Source organism: Schistocerca piceifrons, chromosome 3 (genome assembly GCF_021461385.2).
Source record: "Schistocerca piceifrons isolate TAMUIC-IGC-003096 chromosome 3, iqSchPice1.1, whole genome shotgun sequence".
Lineage (NCBI taxonomy): Eukaryota > Metazoa > Arthropoda > Insecta > Orthoptera > Acrididae > Schistocerca > Schistocerca piceifrons.
Window position 1 is genome coordinate 600918083 of NC_060140.1, and position 23767 is coordinate 600941849.

Sequence of the window (23767 nt, forward strand, 5' to 3'; positions counted from 1 at the left end):
GGGAGCGTCGCAGGGTGGGGGCAAGGGCAAGGAAGGCGGTGTCATCGGCAAACTGGAGAAGGTGGACGGGGGGTGACGGCGGCGGCATGTCCGCCGTGTACAACAAGTACAGAAGGGGGGAGAGGACGGAGCCTTGGGGCACACCGGCGGAGGGGAAAAAGGTGTAGGAATCGGTGTTATGGATGGTGACATAGGAAGGACGGCGGGAGAGAAAGGAACCGATCAGACGAACGTCCGATCAACGCCCTCACTTCAATACTTATGGCTGCTTCTCTATTACTTCTCCGCGAGAACGCGGAAAATTCTTTCCGTCTTGTCTACTTCTCTACCGTCAACAGACTTCCACTGTCATGCAAGCACACACCCCAAACTAACTGTCAACGCTGAAACACGTGTCTGCCAAATGTCGTCGCTATTACTCTTTAGTTAACTATTTCCATCATTTCTGTCACCATTCAAGCTGCTTCATTACCTCACCTGCCGACAGATGGCAGCACGCCTAATTCCTGTCGGCGACTCACCGTCCGACATACAACGTCCGACACACAACTGCCCGCACTGCTCTGCATCTAACACTAATCTCTCTCCTCCCTACCACACTCGTTCACTGAAAAAACTGACAACTAGACAGTTCTTTGTACGCAAATCTAGGCCACATCAGACGCAACGTGTATGTAGATGTATGGTGCAAGGGAAATATCCCCCTACTCCCACACATCTAATTAATACTAGTTGACAATAGAAATAAAATTTCTGTCGATAGTATTTGAACCAGTCTTATTCATTTGCCAATTTCATGCATTCCTTCTTGCAGATAACAGTGCCTTGCAAATCACTCAATTCATGTTTGCTAGCCAAACGTGCTCCTCCTAAATGTTTCGTACATCATGCATTAGTGGTGATTATCAAGACTGTGTTGTGTGTCAGCTTTTTATGGTCATCAATTGCACTCTTCTTGTGTTGCTCACTCATTCTTGTAACTCAAAAGTACGTCGTTGTCATCCAAGCCTAGCACTTGGAGCAGGCCAAATCAAATGGCTCGTCCCCGTGACACTCGAGAAACTTCCACAAAGCTTTCATGACATGTGGCAATCAAAGTCCTTCCACAACCTGCAGCGACATTTCTGCAACGACGCGTGTCCCGATACCAAAGGTATGACTTACGCTTCTAATCTATATAATAAAACCACCACTCGGAAAGCGCTATTCCCTTCCCACATCCCTCAGAATGTGGTGAACGATCATCGATTACAACCAAGATGCGATGAATCTCGATCGCAAGCCTCACGCTCAGGGAAAGTGCTACCACTCATCATCGTGGTTACGTCTACTCCAGCTTTGAACTAGAGAGAGTTGAAGACATACTACAGAAATGATCCTGTGAAGTATGATCTTGCTTGCAAGCTATCACCGCTCGCTACTTATGCCACGAGACCGTCAACACGCCCTACGAGAATACGACACACTCTTCACATTTCGCGATTTACAAGCTCGGACATTCTGCAAAGAACCAACTTCTACTCTTACTTGGCCGCCATGATCTCACTCAGCTATTTTGTGCGCTACCAGTGCTTCTTGCGTTCCGAAATGAGAGACCATTGCCTCAGGCGAGACTGTATGTAAACACCGCTTGCACCTCCGGCCGCTAGATGGCGGCCTGGGGCACATACAGTAGCATTCTATGGCGCAAGCAGACATGCCAAATAGCCACTGAAAGAGAAACACACAAGAGGGCATTCATAGGACTCTTGTGCTTTCTTTAAAACCGCCTCTCTCTTCGAAAATTTTCGCACAGCACTAGCTCATTCACCTCACTCTAACAGTGCGAACTCTTGTCGATATTTGGCCTCTTTCATGCATACTTCCTCTTTCGTTTCACTTTGCGTCTTACTTGATACCCGCCCTTGGAGCTGCTGATATACAATACTCGCAACAAATGTGTTTCTCTCTGTATCTCTTTTCGCCTATCACGAGTATTGCTCTTCCTCACATGGCAATTATGAAAACACCCACAGCTGAACAAACACTTCCATTCAGCGCCACGTCCATACTATCAATCATACACCAGTAATTTCACAGCTACTTGCTCCACTAATACATTTCTTATGTCTACTGTTAAACAGATGAAGAATCAAAGTACACAACAAGTCTCTATGAACATCACTGTCAGAACATTTTACACACCTACGCATGCCATGCCAATCTGTATGCTTCAACTATGATGGCCCATGTGCTATGAATAAAGAAATTTCTCATAAAATAACAAATAATTTTACAACTATACAACTACTCCGACAAGCTCCTTACTAAAATGCTACATGTTTAGCAATCCCCCCATCATCTCAGAATAATCCCAAGCAGTGCTTTCATCCCATGAGCACTTCTTTGCAAGCAAAACCGCAAACTACTTTTTATACTAGCTTCCTTGTCACAGTGAACAGGAAACTAATGCTAGTGCCTCAGTTTACTAAAAAGCTTTTTTCGCTTGCAACATATAAACTACCAACTTGAACCTCTGGGATTTTCAAACACACACACATACAGAAAACTTTATTCCACAGAAATTTAGGAGTAACAGTGGTTACCTCACATTTTCATACATACTCAAATAGCTACTTCCGTGCACTTCACACAATGTTCTCATCGTGTTCCACCAGAGAACACAGTTATCACTATGCATGGATTCTGGTAAAAGAGCATTAAAAAAAACAAACAGCCTGATCAAAGTGATTATCTGCACATCCTCTGCCAATATCATGTCACTCTATACCCGAGGGAAACTAGAATGCAGGGAAAGGAGCTTTGTTGTGAGCACTGTGTTGGTATTTCATCATTTACTGACCAAAGTCTTCTCAAGCCAAGTATGCACCAGCTCTGTGTATGGCTGGGTCAATCAAGAGCCCCTATCAATTTTACTTAAAAGACAAGCAGCATCAACAACTCACAGGAGGCACTGAACATTTTTACCATTATCTGCACCACCTTCCACTGATTTACTGAAGAAGAAACTGCAAAGTCTGCCCAATTTTGTACACAAGTAATCTTGAAAACATTGGAGTCAACAGCAGATACATAGTTTCCGAGACTGTAGCTAGGAACAACCCTTCAATTTCAAGATTTCTCTCTCACTGAGACACACCATACCCAAACTACACCTAGCAGGAAATTGCTACTTACTTCATTTCTAGCTATTTATGTCATATTCAACAACTGTCTCTTTCTCACCTAAATCTTCTACACAACTGAGTACACTGTTATGAACAAACACATTATGGCAACAAGCCAGTGTCACTAATATCCACTCTATTGAAAACCATTTAAATACTTATCCTGCCCAACTAACCACCATCTTCGGCCCAAAGCTCACTCACATCATACCTACAAATCACAAACTTCTGTGGTAAAAATAATTTTGGGTTTCAAAACATAATCTACTAATCACATACCAGTATTTCTTACAAAGCCTATCATTCATCATTCACTTCCAAATATCAGTTTATATGCTGTTGTGCAACTGCAGTGCAAGTAAACACTCTCAAATCATCTAGAACTGAGGTACGGCAAGGGTTCACCAAGTGTTTCCAGGTAGTCCTGTAGCTCTCTCTTTACACAATCGTCTAACACACTGCACGCCATTTCAGGGCAAATGTACTTGTTTCATTATACTACGACACGGCCTATTACAATTTCAAATTTTAAAAAAACAAATATCTGCCTGAACCAACGTCATCCGCTACTCCACGCCCTTCATTCACACAACACAATCTACCTCTTGCTACTTACATTACGTTTTCACTTGTGATGATGGCTCAGCAATAGCCGAGCACTACGAAAAATACCTTGTAGACTCATTTAATGTTCCCCTCCACGGAAATCTTTAGTAAAAGGCGAAAGATTTATTCGTTTTGAAGGGAAACCAGAGTGCCGATCAACGCCCTCACTTCAATACTTATGGCTGCTTCTCTATTACTTCTCCGCGAGAACGCGGAAAATTCTTTCCGTCTTGTCTACTTCTCTACCGTCAACAGACTTCCACTGTCATGCAAGCACACACCCCAAACTAACTGTCAACGCTGAAACACGTGTCTGCCAAATGTCGTCGCTATTACTCTTTAGTTAACTATTTCCATCATTTCTGTCACCATTCAAGCTGCTTCATTACCTCACCTGCCGACAGATGGCAGCACGCCTAATTCCTGTCGGCGACTCACCGTCCGACATACAACGTCCGACACACAACTGCCCGCACTGCTCTGCATCTAACACTAATCTCTCTCCTCCCTACCACACTCGTTCACTGAAAAAACTGACAACTAGACAGTTCTTTGTACGCAAATCTAGGCCACATCAGACGCAACGTGTATGTAGATGTATGGTGCAAGGGAAATATCCCCCTACTCCCACACATCTAATTAATACTAGTTGACAACAGAAATAAAATTTCTGTCGATAGTATTTGAACCAGTCTTATTCATTTGCCAATTTCATGCATTCCTTCTTGCAGATAACAGTGCCTTGCAAATCACTCAATTCATGTTTGCTAGCCAAACGTGCTCCTCCTAAATGTTTCGTACATCATGCATTAGTGGTGATTATCAAGACTGTGTTGTGTGTCAGCTTTTTATGGTCATCAATTGCACTCTTCTTGTGTTGCTCACTCATTCTTGTAACTCAAAAGTACGTCGTTGTCATCCAAGCCTAGCACTTGGAGCAGGCCAAATCAAATGGCTCGTCCCCGTGACACTCGAGAAACTTCCACAAAGCTTTCATGACATGTGGCAATCAAAGTCCTTCCACAACCTGCAGCGACATTTCTGCAACGACGCGTGTCCCGATACCAAAGGTATGACTTACGCTTCTAATCTATATAAAAAAACCACCACTCGGAAAGCGCTATTCCCTTCCCACATCCCTCAGAATGTGGTGAACGATCATCGATTACAACCAAGATGCGATGAATCTCGATCGCAAGCCTCACGCTCAGGGAAAGTGCTACCACTCATCATCGTGGTTACGTCTACTCCAGCTTTGAACTAGAGAGAGTTGAAGACATACTACAGAAATGATCCTGTGAAGTATGATCTTGCTTGCAAGCTATCACCGCTCGCTACTTATGCCACGAGACCGTCAACACGCCCTACGAGAATACGACACACTCTTCACATTTCGCGATTTACAAGCTCGGACATTCTGCAAAGAACCAACTTCTACTCTTACTTGGCCGCCATGATCTCACTCAGCTATTTTGTGCGCTACCAGTGCTTCTTGCGTTCCGAAATGAGAGACCATTGCCTCAGGCGAGACTGTATGTAAACACCGCTTGCACCTCCGGCCGCTAGATGGCGGCCTGGGGCACATACAGTAGCATTCTATGGCGCAAGCAGACATGCCAAATAGCCACTGAAAGAGAAACACACAAGAGGGCATTCATAGGACTCTTGTGCTTTCTTTAAAACCGCCTCTCTCTTCGAAAATTTTCGCACAGCACTAGCTCATTCACCTCACTCTAACAGTGCGAACTCTTGTCGATATTTGGCCTCTTTCATGCATACTTCCTCTTTCGTTTCACTTTGCGTCTTACTTGATACCCGCCCTTGGAGCTGCTGATATACAATACTCGCAACAAATGTGTTTCTCTCTGTATCTCTTTTCGCATCTCCGGCGGTACACCGCAAGGTTACCGCCCTTCGATTGTGCCTTTTTCGCGCTAATCGAAGTGTTAGGGGTTCCAGGTGCCAGCCAGCCAGCCAGCCAGCCAGCCAGCCAGCAGTTCCCGGTCCTGGCCTGCAGCAGTGGTCCCGCAGCCAGCCAGCCAGCCAGCCAGCCAGCCAGCCAGCCAGCCAGCCAGCCAGCCCGCCCGCCCTCCGGTGGCAGCAGCAGTCCAGCCAGCAGCAGTCCAGCCAGCAGCAGTCCAGCCAGCAGCAGCAGCAGCAGCAGCAGCAGCAGCAGCAGCCGCCGCAGCCGCCCCGGCCCCGTCCGCGGCAGCAGCGTCCCTGCCTCTCGCCGTCGCCGTCGCCGTCGCCGTCGCCGTCGCCGTCCGTCGTCCCCCAGTGTGTGTCCTGTCCTTTTAGTGCTGTGTTTTTCTTTCTTCTTCTTGTCGTCATGTCCGCCCCCACCACCACCGTCACTACTACCACCACCGCCATCGTGTATACGTCCCCTTCCGCCGCCTCCACCACTATCACTTGGTGTGCCCAATCCCACCCCCCTCCTTCCATCCCTCCCCTCCTCTCTATCCCTTCGCCCTCGCTCTTTGTCTCCCCGTCTCCCGCCTCTTCCTCTCGTTCTGATCCCTTCCCCCCACTCCCCCAGCCTGTCACTGCAGCTCCGGCTAGGGTGGTGGCCCGTCGGGCCACTGCCCACGCCCAGCTCTCCCCATCGCCATCGCCATCGCCATCACCGCCACCACCGTCATCATCGTCACCATCACCATCACTGCCACATTCGCCTGCACCGTCACAGTCACTATCTCCGGCGCCGCCTGCTGCGTCCGTGCCGGGACCTGTCCCTTCCCACCACCTCCCCATCGTTCCCGTCCCTCCTGTCACCACCCGCCCATCTGCCGCTGTCAAACGCCCTAGTGGCGCCTCCACTTCCTCTGCTCCTAAAAAGGCTCCACCCCGCCCGCCATCCCCACCCCAAAATGCCATGGACGTCTCCCCCCCAGGCCCCGCTCCCCCCTCCTCCTCCTCCTCCTCCTCCCCACCCGGTCTCTACAAATATCTCCTGTCCCGTCCCGATCCTTCATTCCTCGAGGCCCGGAATCTCTCCCTCCTCCTCCGCCAACATTTCCCTGGCGCCCCCATCTCTCTCCTTACTCCCAGACGGGATTCCGTTCTCATCTCCTCCCCCAGCCCAACCCTCCATACTGACATCCTCTCCCGCCTCCCCATCACCCGTTTTGGCCCTAACGCCTCCCTCACCCCTGCTCCCTCCCCATCTCCTACCCGCCAACCCCAACCCCCGCGTCGCCCGCCGACCCTCACCGCCGTGATCACTCGGCTTAGTCCGTCGATCACGGAGGAGGAGGTGTTGGCGGAGCTGAAGGCCCATCCCACCCTGGAGGTGCGGGCAGTCCGCCGCATTTTTAACGCGACCGGCCCCACCCGCCTTATGCGGGTGTTCTCTGAGGACGCCCCCTCCATTGACCGTCTCCTGAAGGAGGGTGCCCTCCTCTTCAATCAGCGGTACAAAGTCGACCCCTCCCGTTCCCCCCCTCAATCCCTGCGCTGCCAGAGATGTCTGCGCTACAATGCACACACAACAGCCGAGTGCCGCGAGGCCCCCACATGCCCGCATTGTCGCCAAGCGCACTTCCTCCGGCAGTGCCCCAACCTCCAATCCCCTCCCTCCTGTAATACCTGCAGCCTCCCCCACCCTACCTACTCCCAAAAGTGTAAAGCCCGGCCCCCTCCCACCACCCCTGAACTCACCGTCCCTGTCCGTCCCCTGGACGCCCCCACCCCTCCTGGCAATTCCCTTCGTCCCCCTCCCACTGCTGAGGACATCATCAGGTTCCTCACCATTGTCCTCCAAAACGTCCATCCCTTTCAGCGCCCCCACACCCTCCAACAGATCTCCCTCGCCGCCCGTTCCATATTCCACCTTAAAATGTACGCCACCTTTTCCAATAACCAGGCCCATTTCACCTTCTCCCGCCTTGACACCCTCGTATAAGTCCTTATCATGGCGCGACAGCATCGTATCCTTTTCAACAATATCCGCTCCCTTCCCGCCAACAAGAACCTCTTCCTGCACACCCTTGCTACCCACCGTGTGGATGCCTTCCTCCTCAACGAAACCTTCCTCCAACCCCACCACTCCATCCACACCTCCCCCTATCTCCTCCACCGCTCCGATAATCCCCTCCCAGTTGCGCGTGGCGGAGTTGCCATTGGCCACCACCGCCAGATCCCCGTTCGGCTCCAGCCTCTCCTTCCCGACCCCACCGAACACCTGATCCTTAGTCTCTTCTTCCCCGGCCTTACCATTACCTGTGCCACCATCTATGTCCGCCCCAACGCCCCTCTTCCTTTCGACTTCCTCTCCCACATCGACCGTACCTTCTCCTCCTATGTGATCGCCGCTGACCTCAACATCCATAGTCGCTCCGCTGCCCAGTTACGGCGGTGGCATCGGTTCCTCTCCTCCCTTCAAGGCGACCTCATCCCCATCCCCCAGCACACTCGTCCCGAATCCAACTCCACTCCCGATGTTATCCTCTCCTCCCCCAACCTCCTTGGTCGCATTACGGTGGATGTCCTGGAGCCTATTGGTAGCGACCATCTCCCTGTCCTCCTCACCGTTTCAGACGGCCGTCGCCCCCGCCCCGACCCTCGTCATGACCCTCCCCCTAAGTACATCCATGACTATTCCCGTGCCGACTGGAATGCCTACCGGGATACCCTCTCCACTCAGGTCGATAGCCACCCTCTCGCCTACCGCCGTCCCGATGATGTCACCCATGCCGCCTCCTTTCTCCAGCAGACCTTGTCTGAGGCCGTGGAGGCCCACGTCCCTACTGTTGCCATCCACCCCCACCGTCCTACCTTACCACCACAGGCCGTCCTCCTCCTCCGTGAATCCCGTCGTCTCTACCGTGCCTTCCTCCGCACGCGTGACCCGGACACCCTACGACGCCACCGGCAACTACAGCGACACATTCGAAATTTGCTCGCGGCCAAGAAACGCCGGGACTGGCGACAGACATGCACCCGTTTAACTGCTACCCTCCCTATAAACTCGTCCAAGTTCTGGACCGCTTTCCGTCGCCTTACCGGAACTAAACCCTCCCCCTACTATCCTCTTCTCCACGATGATCACCCCTTCCCTGACGCCCTTAGTAAGGCCAATCACTTTGCCTCCTACCTGTCCGATGTGTTTTCCATCCCTGATGATCCCCAGTTCGATTACTCCCTCTTCCCAGATATCCGCGATCGAACTGACACCTCTGTCCCTCCCCTCGCTCCTGGTTTCCAGTACTTGGACCACATTCCACACACGGACCTTAATGCCCCCATCACCACACAAGATCTCATCAATACACTCCGCACCAAACGCAACACCGCTCCTGGTCACGATCGTGTCACCTACCGTCACCTTCGTGAAGCTCCTGTCTCTTTTCTCTCCACCCTGGCCAGGCTCTACAATGTAGTCCTGTCCACCGGTTACTACCCCGACCTGTGGAAAACCTCCCGTATCCTCATGTTCCTCAAACCTGGCAAACCGCCGTCCGCCGTCTCCTCCTACCGTCCCATCAGCCTTACCTCGGTCTTCAGCAAGGTCCTGGAATCTATCCTCACCCGCCGCATCCACCAGCATCTCCGCCAGCACCGCCTCCTCCCCGTTACCCAGTGTGGCTTTCGGCCGTCCTTCTCTTCTGACGATCTTCTCCTTCACCTCACTCATCTCCTTTCCGAACAGCTCAATTCCCGTCGCTCCGCAATCTTCCTCTCTCTTGACCTCGAACGCGCATATGACCGCGTATGGCATTCCGGTCTCCTCTTCAAGCTCCACACCTTCGCCCTTCCCATTAACTACGTTCGTCTGATCGGTTCCTTTCTCTCCCGCCGTCCTTCCTATGTCACCATCCATAACACCGATTCCTACACCTTTTTCCCCTCCGCCGGTGTGCCCCAAGGCTCCGTCCTCTCCCCCCTTCTGTACTTGTTGTACACGGCGGACATGCCGCCGCCGTCACCCCCCGTCCACCTTCTCCAGTTTGCCGATGACACCGCCTTCCTTGCCCTTGCCCCCACCCTGCGACGCTCCCAACACCTTCTCCAATCCCATCTTGACCGGTTCACCGTTTGGTGCAACCAGTGGTTGCTCAAGGTCAATCCTTCCAAAACCCAGGCGATCATTGTAGGCAAAACCACTCCCTCCTTCCGCCTCCTTGATTTCTATCTCACCGTTTATGGCCGTCCCATCGCTCTCACCCCCACCCTTAAGTACCTTGGCGTCACCCTCGACCGTCGCCTCTCCTGGACTCCCCATCTCCAGACAATCCAAGCCAAGGCACGTTCCCGACTCCGTCTCCTCAAGCTCCTTTCCGGCCGAACGTGGGGTCTGGACCCCTCCACCATCCTCCACACCTATAAGTCCCTCATCCGCCCTATCCTCTGTTACGCCCATCCCGCCTGGATCTCCGCCCCCCCTTCCTTTTATAAATCCCTCCAAATCCTTGAACGCCATGCTCTCCGCCTTGCCTATCGCATCCGTCTCCCTTCCCCCACGCGGATCCTGTATGACCTTATCCCCTTCCCCCACCTCCTCCTCTTCCTCGAAAGGATACGAATCCTATACACCTCCCGTAAACTCGATCCTCCTCACCCGCTAGTCTCCCCGATCCTCACCCACCCCCGCCCGCTGCCACGCCTGTACTCCCACGTCCCACCCGGTCTCCATCTCTCCACCCTCCTTACCCTCTCCCAAGGTGGCTTCCGCCAGCTCCCCCTCCCTGATGATGCCCTCCTCCCCTCCATCTACCCCTCCTACCAACTTTGATCCTCCCACCCTCCTCCTGTGCTTGCTCCTCGGGGCACCCTCCCTCCCTTCTCTCCCTTTTCCCTCCCTCCTCCTTTTCTCGTCCCTCGTCCCCCGGGCCCCCCCCTCCCCTGTCCCTATCCTCCTGTCCCCGTCTCCTAAGCCATGGCATCCTCTTTTCCTCCCCTCTCCCCCTCCTCATCCCTGTTGCCCTCTTGGCAGGTCCCCGGACTCGCACACGCTCAGTGGTCATTCGCGCGCCGGAGATCACCGCCATCAGTGTATCGTGTGTGCCGTCATGTTTAGTGTTCAGTGTTTACCGTCACACTCCATCGTTCACCAGTGCCATCGTCTCCTTCAGTGTTTGTGCGTCGTCTCAACAGTTTGCAGTGTGGCTTATCGTCGAGTGTGAACGGCTCCGTGTTTGTTTCTCTGTGTCTCCTGTTTTATTGCCCACCATTTTGTAACTTTTATGTTTTTCTCCTGTTTCTGCTGATTGTACCTTCTATGGCTGAAGAGCAGCGTAGTATGCTGCTGACAGCCTGCCTGCTGTCCAGGCTTTAAAATAACAATAAAGTAAAAAAAAAAAAAATATCTCTTTTCGCCTATCACGAGTATTGCTCTTCCTCACATGGCAATTATGAAAACACCCACAGCTGAACAAACACTTCCATTCAGCGCCACGTCCATACTATCAATCATACACCAGTAATTTCACAGCTACTTGCTCCACTAATACATTTCTTATGTCTACTGTTAAACAGATGAAGAATCAAAGTACACAACAAGTCTCTATGAACATCACTGTCAGAACATTTTACACACCTACGCATGCCATGCCAATCTGTATGCTTCAACTATGATGGCCCATGTGCTATGAATAAAGAAATTTCTCATAAAATAACAAATAATTTTACAACTATACAACTACTCCGACAAGCTCCTTACTAAAATGCTACATGTTTAGCAATCCCCCCATCATCTCAGAATAATCCCAAGCAGTGCTTTCATCCCATGAGCACTTCTTTGCAAGCAAAACCACAAACTACTTTTTATACTAGCTTCCTTGTCACAGTGAACAGGAAACTAATGCTAGTGCCTCAGTTTACTAAAAAGCTTTTTTCGCTTGCAACATATAAACTACCAACTTGAACCTCTGGGATTTTCAAACACACACACACACACACATACAGAAAACTTTATTCCACAGAAATTTAGGAGTAACAGTGGTTACCTCACATTTTCATACATACTCAAATAGCTACTTCCGTGCACTTCACACAATGTTCTCATCGTGTTCCACCAGAGAACACAGTTATCACTATGCATGGATTCTGGTAAAAGAGCATTAAAAAAAACAAACAGCCTGATCAAAGTGATTATCTGCACATCCTCTGCCAATATCATGTCACTCTATACCCGAGGGAAACTAGAATGCAGGGAAAGGAGCTTTGTTGTGAGCACTGTGTTGGTATTTCATCATTTACTGACCAAAGTCTTCTCAAGCCAAGTATGCACCAGCTCTGTGTATGGCTGGGTCAATCAAGAGCCCCTATCAATTTTACTTAAAAGACAAGCAGCATCAACAACTCACAGGAGGCACTGAACATTTTTACCATTATCTGCACCACCTTCCACTGATTTACTGAAGAAGAAACTGCAAAGTCTGCCCAATTTTGTACACAAGTAATCTTGAAAACATTGGAGTCAACAGCAGATACATAGTTTCCAAGACTGTAGCTAGGAACAACCCTTCAATTTCAAGATTTCTCTCTCACTGAGACACACCATACCCAAACTACACCTAGCAGGAAATTGCTACTTACTTCATTTCTAGCTATTTATGTCATATTCAACAACTGTCTCTTTCTCACCTAAATCTTCTACACAACTGAGTACACTGTTATGAACAAACACATTATGGCAACAAGCCAGTGTCACTAATATCCACTCTATTGAAAACCATTTAAATACTTATCCTGCCCAACTAACCACCATCTTCGGCCCAAAGCTCACTCACATCATACCTACAAATCACAAACTTCTGTGGTAAAAATAATTTTGGGTTTCAAAACATAATCTACTAATCACATACCAGTATTTCTTACAAAGCCTATCATTCATCATTCACTTCCAAATATCAGTTTATATGCTGTTGTGCAACTGCAGTGCAAGTAAACACTCTCAAATCATCTAGAACTGAGGTACGGCAAGGGTTCACCAAGTGTTTCCAGGTAGTCCTGTAGCTCTCTCTTTACACAATCGTCTAACACACTGCACGCCATTTCAGGGCAAATGTACTTGTTTCATTATACTACGACACGGCCTATTACAATTTCAAATTTTAAAAAAACAAATATCTGCCTGAACCAACGTCATCCGCTACTCCACGCCCTTCATTCACACAACACAATCTACCTCTTGCTACTTACATTACGTTTTCACTTGTGATGATGGCTCAGCAATAGCCGAGCACTACGAAAAATACCTTATAGACTCATTTAATGTTCCCCTCCACGGAAATCTTTAGTAAAAGGCGAAAGATTTATTCGTTTTGAAGGGAAACCAGAGTGCCGATCAACGCTTTTTTTTTTTTTTTTTTTTCTTTATTGTTATTTTCAAACCCGTACAAACAGGCAGGCTGTCAGCAGCATGGTACGCCGCTCTTCAGCCGTAGAGGAGATAAAGATAGAACAGAAAGAATACACAAATGTGACATAACGGTGGGTAATAAAACAGTAGACACATAAAGACAAACACGGAGCCGTTCACACTTGACGAAAATTCACTACAAACTGTTGTCACGACGCACTAACACTGAAGATGGCGATGGCACAGGTGAACGATGGAGTATGACGGGAACACTGAACACGAAACACGACGGCACTCACGAGACACTGATGGCGACGATCTCCGGCGCGCGAATGTCCACTCAGCGTGTACGAGTCCGGGGACCTGCCAAGAGAGGAGGTGGAGGAGGAGGAAGGGGAAATGGGAGAGGGGAGAGCAGAGATGCCATGGGCAAAGGAGAGAGGGGGAGGGAGGTAGGGGGAGTGAAGCCCGGAGGAGAGGGTAGGAGGGAGGGGGGAAAGGAAAGAGAAGGGAAGGGAAAAGGGGGGGGAGGGAGGGTGCCTGAAGGAAAGGACACAGGAGAGGGGGGGAGGATCAAAGTTGATAGGAGGGGTAGATGCAGGGGAGGAGGACATCATCAGGGAGGGGGAGCTGGCGGAAACCACCTTGGGAGAGGGTAAGGAGGGTGGAGAGATGGAGACCGGGTGGGACGTGGGAGTACAGGCGTGGCAGCGGGCGGGGGTGGGAGAGGATCGGGGAGACTAGCGGGTGAGGAGGATCGAGTTTACGGGAGGTGTATAGGATTCGTATCCTTTCGAGGAAGAGGAGGAGGTGGGGGAAGGGGATAAGGTCATACAGGATCCGCGTGGGGGAAGGGAGACGGATGCGATAGGCAAGGCGGAGAGCATGACGTTCAAGGATTTGGAGGGATTTATAAAAGGAAGGGGGGGCGGAGATCCAGGCGGGATGGGCGTAACAGAGGATAGGGCGGATGAGGGACTTATAGGTGTGGAGGATGGTGGAGGGGTCCAGACCCCACGTTCGGCCGGAAAGGAGCTTGAGGAGACGGAGTCGGGAACGTGCCTTGGCTTGGATTGTCTGGAGATGGGGAGTCCAGGAGAGGCGACGGTCGAGGGTGACGCCAAGGTACTTAAGGGTGGGGGTGAGAGCGATGGGACGGCCATAAACGGTGAGATAGAAATCAAGGAGGCGGAAGGAGGGAGTGGTTTTGCCTACAATGATCGCCTGGGTTTTGGAAGGATTGACCTTGAGCAACCACTGGTTGCACCAAGCGGTGAAACGGTCAAGATGGGATTGGAGAAGGTGTTGGGAGCGTCGCAGGGTGGGGGCAAGGGCAAGGAAGGCGGTGTCATCGGCAAACTGGAGAAGGTGGACGGGGGGTGACGGCGGCGGCATGTCCGCCGTGTACAACAAGTACAGAAGGGGGGAGAGGACGGAGCCTTGGGGCACACCGGCGGAGGGGAAAAAGGTGTAGGAATCGGTGTTATGGATGGTGACATAGGAAGGACGGCGGGAGAGAAAGGAACCGATCAGACGAACGTAGTTAATGGGAAGGGCGAAGGTTTGGAGCTTGAAGAGGAGACCGGAATGCCATACGCGGTCATATGCGCGTTCGAGGTCAAGAGAGAGGAAGATTGCGGAGCGACGGGAATTGAGCTGTTCGGAAAGGAGATGAGTGAGGTGAAGGAGAAGATCGTCAGAAGAGAAGGACGGCCGAAAGCCACACTGGGTAACGGGGAGGAGGCGGTGCTGGCGGAGATGCTGGTGGATGCGGCGGGTGAGGATAGATTCCAGGACCTTGCTGAAGACCGAGGTAAGGCTGATGGGACGGTAGGAGGAGACGGCGGACGGCGGTTTGCCAGGTTTGAGGAACATGAGGATACGGGAGGTTTTCCACAGGTCGGGGTAGTAACCGGTGGACAGGACTACATTGTAGAGCCTGGCCAGGGTGGAGAGAAAAGAGACAGGAGCTTCACGAAGGTGACGGTAGGTGACACGATCGTGACCAGGAGCGGTGTTGCGTTTGGTGCGGAGTGTATTGATGAGATCTTGTGTGGTGATGGGGGCATTAAGGTCCGTGTGTGGAATGTGGTCCAAGTACTGGAAACCAGGAGCGAGGGGAGGGACAGAGGTGTCAGTTCGATCGCGGATATCTGGGAAGAGGGAGTAATCGAACTGGGGATCATCAGGGATGGAAAACACATCAGACAGGTAGGAGGCAAAGTGATTGGCCTTACTAAGGGCGTCAGGGAAGGGGTGATCATCGTGGAGAAGAGGATAGTAGGGGGAGGGTTTAGTTCCGGTAAGGCGACGGAAAGCGGTCCAGAACTTGGACGAGTTTATAGGGAGGGTAGCAGTTAAACGGGTGCATGTCTGTCGCCAGTCCCGGCGTTTCTTGGCCGCGAGCAAATTTCGAATGTGTCGCTGTAGTTGCCGGTGGCGTCGTAGGGTGTCCGGGTCACGCGTGCGGAGGAAGGCACGGTAGAGACGACGGGATTCACGGAGGAGGAGGACGGCCTGTGGTGGTAAGGTAGGACGGTGGGGGTGGATGGCAACAGTAGGGACGTGGGCCTCCACGGCCTCAGACAAGGTCTGCTGGAGAAAGGAGGCGGCATGGGTGACATCATCGGGACGGCGGTAGGCAAGAGGGTGGCTATCGACCTGAGTGGAGAGGGTATCCCGGTAGGCATTCCAGTCGGCACGGGAATAGTCATGGATGTACTTAGGGGGAGGGTCATGACGAGGGTCGGGGCGGGGGCGACGGCCGTCTGAAACGGTGAGGAGGACAGGGAGATGGTCGCTACCAATAGGCTCCAGGACATCCACCGTAATGCGACCAAGGAGGTTGGGGGAGGAGAGGATAACATCGGGAGTGGAGTTGGATTCGGGACGAGTGTGCTGGGGGATGGGGAGGAGGTCGCCTTGAAGGGAGGAGAGGAACCGATGCCACCGCCGTAACTGGGCAGCGGAGCGACTATGGATGTTGAGGTCAGCGGCGATCACATAGGAGGAGAAGGTACGGTCGATGTGGGAGAGGAAGTCGAAAGGAAGAGGGGCGTTGGGGCGGACATAGATGGTGGCACAGGTAATGGTAAGGCCGGGGAAGAAGAGACTAAGGATCAGGTGTTCGGTGGGGTCGGGAAGGAGAGGCTGGAGCCGAACGGGGATCTGGCGGTGGTGGCCAATGGCAACTCCGCCACGCGCAACTGGGAGGGGATTATCGGAGCGGTGGAGGAGATAGGGGGAGGTGTGGATGGAGTGGTGGGGTTGGAGGAAGGTTTCGTTGAGGAGGAAGGCATCCACACGGTGGGTAGCAAGGGTGTGCAGGAAGAGGTTCTTGTTGGCGGGAAGGGAGCGGATATTGTTGAAAAGGATACGATGCTGTCGCGCCATGATAAGGACTTATACGAGGGTGTCAAGGCGGGAGAAGGTGAAATGGGCCTGGTTATTGGAAAAGGTGGCGTACATTTTAAGGTGGAATATGGAACGGGCGGCGAGGGAGATCTGTTGGAGGGTGTGGGGGCGCTGAAAGGGATGGACGTTTTGGAGGACAATGGTGAGGAACCTGATGATGTCCTCAGCAGTGGGAGGGGGACGAAGGGAATTGCCAGGAGGGGTGGGGGCGTCCAGGGGACGGACAGGGACGGTGAGTTCAGGGGTGGTGGGAGGGGGCCGGGCTTTACACTTTTGGGAGTAGGTAGGGTGGGGGAGGCTGCAGGTATTACAGGAGGGAGGGGATTGGAGGTTGGGGCACTGCCGGAGGAAGTGCGCTTGGCGACAATGCGGGCATGTGGGGGCCTCGCGGCACTCGGCTGTTGTGTGTGCATTGTAGCGCAGACATCTCTGGCAGCGCAGGGATTGAGGGGGGGAACGGGAGGGGTCGACTTTGTACCGCTGATTGAAGAGGAGGGCACCCTCCTTCAGGAGACGGTCAATGGAGGGGGCGTCCTCAGAGAACACCCGCATAAGGCGGGTGGGGCCGGTCGCGTTAAAAATGCGGCGGACTGCCCGCACCTCCAGGGTGGGATGGGCCTTCAGCTCCGCCAACACCTCCTCCTCCGTGATCGACGGACTAAGCCGAGTGATCACGGCGGTGAGGGTCGGCGGGCGACGCGGGGGTTGGGGTTGACGGGTAGGAGATGGGGAGGGAGCAGGGGTGAGGGAGGCGTTAGGGCCAAAACGGGTGATGGGGAGGCGGGAGAGGATGTCAGTATGGAGGGTTGGGCTGGGGGAGGAGATGAGAACGGAATCCCGTCTGGGAGTAAGGAGAGAGATGGGGGCGCCAGGGAAATGTTGGCGGAGGAGGAGGGAGAGATTCCGGGCCTCGAGGAATGAAGGATCGGGACGGGACAGGAGATATTTGTAGAGACCGGGTGGGGAGGAGGAGGAGGAGGAGGAGGAGGGAGCGGGGCCTGGGGGGGAGACGTCCATGGCATTTTGGGGTGGGGATGGCGGGCGGGGTGGAGCCTTTTTAGGAGCAGAGGAAGTGGAGGCGCCACTAGGGCGTTTGACAGCGGCAGATGGGCGGGTGGTGACAGGAGGGACGGGAACGATGGGGAGGTGGTGGGAAGGGACAGGTCCCGGCACGGACGCAGCAGGCGGCGCCGGAGATAGTGACTGTGACGGTGCAGGCGAATGTGGCAGTGATGGTGATGGTGACGATGATGACGGTGGTGGCGGTGATGGCGATGGCGATGGCGATGGCGATGGGGAGAGCTGGGCGTGGGCAGTGGCCCGACGGGCCACCACCCTAGCCGGAGCTGCAGTGACAGGCTGGGGGAGTGGGGGGAAGGGATCAGAACGAGAGGAAGAGGCGGGAGACGGGGAGACAAAGAGCGAGGGCGAAGGGATAGAGAGGAGGGGAGGGATGGAAGGAGGGGGGTGGGATTGGGCACACCAAGTGATAGTGGTGGAGGCGGCGGAAGGGGACGTATACACGATGGCGGTGGTGGTAGTAGTGACGGTGGTGGTGGGGGCGGACATGACGACAAGAAGAAGAAAGAAAAACACAGCACTAAAAGGACAGGACACACACTGGGGGACGACGGCGACGGCGACGGCGACGGCGACGGCGACGGCGACGGCGACGGCGAGAGGCAGGGACGCTGCTGCCGCGGACGGGGCCGGGGCGGCTGCGGCGGCTGCTGCTGCTGCTGCTGCTGCTGCTGCTGCTGCTGCTGGCTGGACTGCTGCTGGCTGGACTGCTGCTGGCTGGACTGCTGCTGCCACCGGAGGGCGGGCGGGCTGGCTGGCTGGCTGGCTGGCTGGCTGGCTGGCTGGCGGGCTGGCTGGCTGGCTGCGGGACCACTGCTGCAGGCCGGGACCGGGAACTGCTGGCTGGCTGGCTGGCTGGCTGGCTGGCTGGCTGGCTGGCTGGCTGGCTGGCACCTGGAACCCCTAACACTTCGATTAGCGCGAAAAAGGCACAATCGAAGGGCGGTAACCTTGCGGTGTACCGCCGGAGATGCCGATCAACGCCCTCACTTCAATACTTATGGCTGCTTCTCTATTACTTCTCCGCGAGAACGCGGAAAATTCTTTCCGTCTTGTCTACTTCTCTACCGTCAACAGACTTCCACTGTCATGCAAGCACACACCCCAAACTAACTGTCAACGCTGAAACACGTGTCTGCCAAATGTCGTCGCTATTACTCTTTAGTTAACTATTTCCATCATTTCTGTCACCATTCAAGCTGCTTCATTACCTCACCTGCCGACAGATGGCAGCACGCCTAATTCCTGTCGGCGACTCACCGTCCGACATACAACGTCCGACACACAACTGCCCGCACTGCTCTGCATCTAACACTAATCTCTCTCCTCCCTACCACACTCGTTCACTGAAAAAACTGACAACTAGACAGTTCTTTGTACGCAAATCTAGGCCACATCAGACGCAACGTGTATGTAGATGTATGGTGCAAGGGAAATATCCCCCTACTCCCACACATCTAATTAATACTAGTTGACAACAGAAATAAAATTTCTGTCGTATTTGAACCAGTCTTATTCATTTGCCAATTTCATGCATTCCTTCTTGCAGATAACAGTGCCTTGCAAATCACTCAATTCATGTTTGCTAGCCAAACGTGCTCCTCCTAAATGTTTCGTACATCATGCATTAGTGGTGATTATCAAGACTGTGTTGTGTGTCAGCTTTTTATGGTCATCAATTGCACTCTTCTTGTGTTGCTCACTCATTCTTGTAACTCAAAAGTACGTCGTTGTCATCCAAGCCTAGCACTTGGAGCAGGCCAAATCAAATGGCTCGTCCCCGTGACACTCGAGAAACTTCCACAAAGCTTTCATGACATGTGGCAATCAAAGTCCTTCCACAACCTGCAGCGACATTTCTGCAACGACGCGTGTCTCGATACCAAAGGTATGACTTACGCTTCTAATCTATATAATAAAACCACCACTCGGAAAGCGCTATTCCCTTCCCACATCCCTCAGAATGTGGTGAACGATCATCGATTACAACCAAGATGCGATGAATCTCGATCGCAAGCCTCACGCTCAGGGAAAGTGCTACCACTCATCATCGTGGTTACGTCTACTCCAGCTTTGAACTAGAGAGAGTTGAAGACATACTACAGAAATGATCCTGTGAAGTATGATCTTGCTTGCAAGCTATCACCGCTCGCTACTTATGCCACGAGACCGTCAACACGCCCTACGAGAATACGACACACTCTTCACATTTCGCGATTTACAAGCTCGGACATTCTGCAAAGAACCAACTTCTACTCTTACTTGGCCGCCATGATCTCACTCAGCTATTTTGTGCGCTACCAGTGCTTCTTGCGTTCCGAAATGAGAGACCATTGCCTCAGGCGAGACTGTATGTAAACACCGCTTGCACCTCCGGCCGCTAGATGGCGGCCTGGGGCACATACAGTAGCATTCTATGGCGCAAGCAGACATGCCAAATAGCCACTGAAAGAGAAACACACAAGAGGGCATTCATAGGACTCTTGTGCTTTCTTTAAAACCGCCTCTCTCTTCGAAAATTTTCGCACAGCACTAGCTCATTCACCTCACTCTAACAGTGCGAACTCTTGTCGATATTTGGCCTCTTTCATGCATACTTCCTCTTTCGTTTCACTTTGCGTCTTACTTGATACCCGCCCTTGGAGCTGCTGATATACAATACTCGCAACAAATGTGTTTCTCTCTGTATCTCTTTTCGCCTATCACGAGTATTGCTCTTCCTCACATGGCAATTATGAAAACACCCACAGCTGAACAAACACTTCCATTCAGCGCCACGTCCATACTATCAATCATACACCAGTAATTTCACAGCTACTTGCTCCACTAATACATTTCTTATGTCTACTGTTAAACAGATGAAGAATCAAAGTACACAACAAGTCTCTATGAACATCACTGTCAGGACATTTTACAGACCTACGCATGCCATGCCAATCTGTATGCTTCAACTATGATGGCCCATGTGCTATGAATAAAGAAATTTCTCATAAAATAACAAATAATTTTACAACTATACAACTACTCCGACAAGCTCCTTACTAAAATGCTACATGTTTAGCAATCCCCCCATCATCTCAGAATAATCCCAAGCAGTGCTTTCATCCCATGAGCACTTCTTTGCAAGCAAAACCGCAAACTACTTTTTATACTAGCTTCCTTGTCACAGTGAACAGGAAACTAATGCTAGTGCCTCAGTTTACTAAAAAGCTTTTTTCGCTTGCAACATATAAACTACCAACTTGAACCTCTGGGATTTTCAAACACACACACATACAGAAAACTTTATTCCACAGAAATTTAGGAGTAACAGTGGTTACCTCACATTTTCATACATACTCAAATAGCTACTTCCGTGCACTTCACACAATGTTCTCATCGTGTTCCACCAGAGAGCACAGTTATCACTATGCATGGATTCTGGTAAAAGAGCATTAAAAAAACAAACAGCCTGATCAAAGTGATTATCTGCACATCCTCTGCCAATATCATGTCACTCTATACCCGAGGGAAACTAGAATGCAGGGAAAGGAGCTTTGTTGTGAGCACTGTGTTGGTATTTCATCATTTACTGACCAAAGTCTTCTCAAGCCAAGTATGCACCAGCTCTGTGTATGGCTGGGTCAATCAAGAGCCCCTATCAATTTTACTTAAAAGACAAGCAGCATCAACAACTCACAGGAGGCACTGAACATTTTTACCATTATCTGCACCACCTTCCACTGATTTACTGAAGAAGAAACTGCAAAGTCTGCCCAATTTTGTACACAAGTAATCTTGAAAACATTGGAGTCAACAGCAGATACATAGTTTCCAAGACTGTAGCTAGGAACAACCCTTCAATTTCAAGATTTCTCTCTCACTGAGACACACCATACCCAAACTACACCTAGCAGGAAATTGCTACTTACTTCATTTCTAGCTATTTATGTCATATTCAACAACTGTCTCTTTCTCACCTAAATCTTCTACACAACTGAGTACACTGTTATGAACAAACACATTATGGCAACAAGCCAGTGTCACTAATATCCACTCTATTGAAAACCATTTAAATACTTATCCTGCCCAACTAACCACCATCTTCGGCCCAAAGCTCACTCACATCATACCTACAAATCACAAACTTCTGTGGTAAAAATAATTTTGGGTTTCAAAACATAATCTACTAATCACATACCAGTATTTCTTACAAAGCCTATCATTCATCATTCACTTCCAAATATCAGTTTATATGCTGTTGTGCAACTGCAGTGCAAGTAAACACTCTCAAATCATCTAGAACTGAGGTACGGCAAGGGTTCACCAAGTGTTTCCAGGTAGTCCTGTAGCTCTCTCTTTACACAATCGTCTAACACACTGCACGCCATTTCAGGGCAAATGTACTTGTTTCATTATACTACGACACGGCCTATTACAATTTCAAATTTTAAAAAAACAAATATCTGCCTGAACCAACGTCATCCGCTACTCCACGCCCTTCATTCACACAACACAATCTACCTCTTGCTACTTACATTACGTTTTCACTTGTGATGATGGCTCAGCAATAGCCGAGCACTACGAAAAATACCTTATAGACTCATTTAATGTTCCCCTCCACGGAAATCTTTAGTAAAAGGCGAAAGATTTATTCGTTTTGAAGGGAAACCAGAGTGCCGATCAACGCCCTCACTTCAATACTTATGGCTGCTTCTCTATTACTTCTCCGCGAGAACGCGGAAAATTCTTTCCGTCTTGTCTACTTCTCTACCGTCAACAGACTTCCACTGTCATGCAAGCACACACCCCAAACTAACTGTCAACGCTGAAACACGTGTCTGCCAAATGTCGTCGCTATTACTCTTTAGTTAACTATTTCCATCATTTCTGTCACCATTCAAGCTGCTTCATTACCTCACCTGCCGACAGATGGCAGCACGCCTAATTCCTGTCGGCGACTCACCGTCCGACATACAACGTCCGACACACAACTGCCCGCACTGCTCTGCATCTAACACTAATCTCTCTCCTCCCTACCACACTCGTTCACTGAAAAAACTGACAACTAGACAGTTCTTTGTACGCAAATCTAGGCCACATCAGACGCAACGTGTATGTAGATGTATGGTGCAAGGGAAATATCCCCCTACTCCCACACATCTAATTAATACTAGTTGACAACAGAAATAAAATTTCTGTCGATAGTATTTGAACCAGTCTTATTCATTTGCCAATTTCATGCATTCCTTCTTGCAGATAACAGTGCCTTGCAAATCACTCAATTCATGTTTGCTAGCCAAACGTGCTCCTCCTAAATGTTTCGTACATCATGCATTAGTGGTGATTATCAAGACTGTGTTGTGTGTCAGCTTTTTATGGTCATCAATTGCACTCTTCTTGTGTTGCTCACTCATTCTTGTAACTCAAAAGTACGTCGTTGTCATCCAAGCCTAGCACTTGGAGCAGGCCAAATCAAATGGCTCGTCCCCGTGACACTCGAGAAACTTCCACAAAGCTTTCATGACATGTGGCAATCAAAGTCCTTCCACAACCTGCAGCGACATTTCTGCAACGACGCGTGTCCCGATACCAAAGGTATGACTTACGCTTCTAATCTATATAAAAAAACCACCACTCGGAAAGCGCTATTCCCTTCCCACATCCCTCAGAATGTGGTGAACGATCATCGATTACAACCAAGATGCGATGAATCTCGATCGCAAGCCTCACGCTCAGGGAAAGTGCTACCACTCATCATCGTGGTTACGTCTACTCCAGCTTTGAACTAGAGAGAGTTGAAGACATACTACAGAAATGATCCTGTGAAGTATGATCTTGCTTGCAAGCTATCACCGCTCGCTACTTATGCCACGAGACCGTCAACACGCCCTACGAGAATACGACACACTCTTCACATTTCGCGATTTACAAGCTCGGACATTCTGCAAAGAACCAACTTCTACTCTTACTTGGCCGCCATGATCTCACTCAGCTATTTTGTGCGCTACCAGTGCTTCTTGCGTTCCGAAATGAGAGACCATTGCCTCAGGCGAGACTGTATGTAAACACCGCTTGCACCTCCGGCCGCTAGATGGCGGCCTGGGGCACATACAGTAGCATTCTATGGCGCAAGCAGACATGCCAAATAGCCACTGAAAGAGAAACACACAAGAGGGCATTCATAGGACTCTTGTGCTTTCTTTAAAACCGCCTC

At 50.9% G+C, this 23767-nt stretch overlaps 7 non-coding genes across 7 annotated transcripts; all 7 read right to left on the reverse strand.

Annotated features, from left to right (window-relative positions):
- Positions 1 to 1188: 1188 nt before the first annotated feature.
- Positions 1189 to 1395, reverse strand: LOC124790920. The gene has a single exon (XR_007016376.1). It is a non-coding gene; the product is annotated as a small nucleolar RNA U3 (small nucleolar RNA).
- A 2411-nt stretch (positions 1396 to 3806) lies between these two features.
- On the reverse strand, positions 3807 to 3925 carry LOC124791054. Its single transcript, XR_007016490.1, has one exon. It is a non-coding gene; the product is annotated as a U5 spliceosomal RNA (small nuclear RNA).
- A 953-nt stretch (positions 3926 to 4878) lies between these two features.
- Positions 4879 to 5085, reverse strand: LOC124790921. Its single transcript, XR_007016377.1, has one exon. It is a non-coding gene; the product is annotated as a small nucleolar RNA U3 (small nucleolar RNA).
- Positions 5086 to 12940: 7855 nt separating this feature from the next.
- On the reverse strand, positions 12941 to 13059 carry LOC124791019. The gene has a single exon (XR_007016459.1). It is a non-coding gene; the product is annotated as a U5 spliceosomal RNA (small nuclear RNA).
- A 6435-nt stretch (positions 13060 to 19494) lies between these two features.
- Positions 19495 to 19701, reverse strand: LOC124790922. The gene has a single exon (XR_007016378.1). It is a non-coding gene; the product is annotated as a small nucleolar RNA U3 (small nucleolar RNA).
- A 2410-nt stretch (positions 19702 to 22111) lies between these two features.
- On the reverse strand, positions 22112 to 22230 carry LOC124791020. The gene has a single exon (XR_007016460.1). It is a non-coding gene; the product is annotated as a U5 spliceosomal RNA (small nuclear RNA).
- A 953-nt stretch (positions 22231 to 23183) lies between these two features.
- LOC124790923 lies at positions 23184 to 23390 on the reverse strand. The gene has a single exon (XR_007016379.1). It is a non-coding gene; the product is annotated as a small nucleolar RNA U3 (small nucleolar RNA).
- Positions 23391 to 23767: the final 377 nt, after the last annotated feature.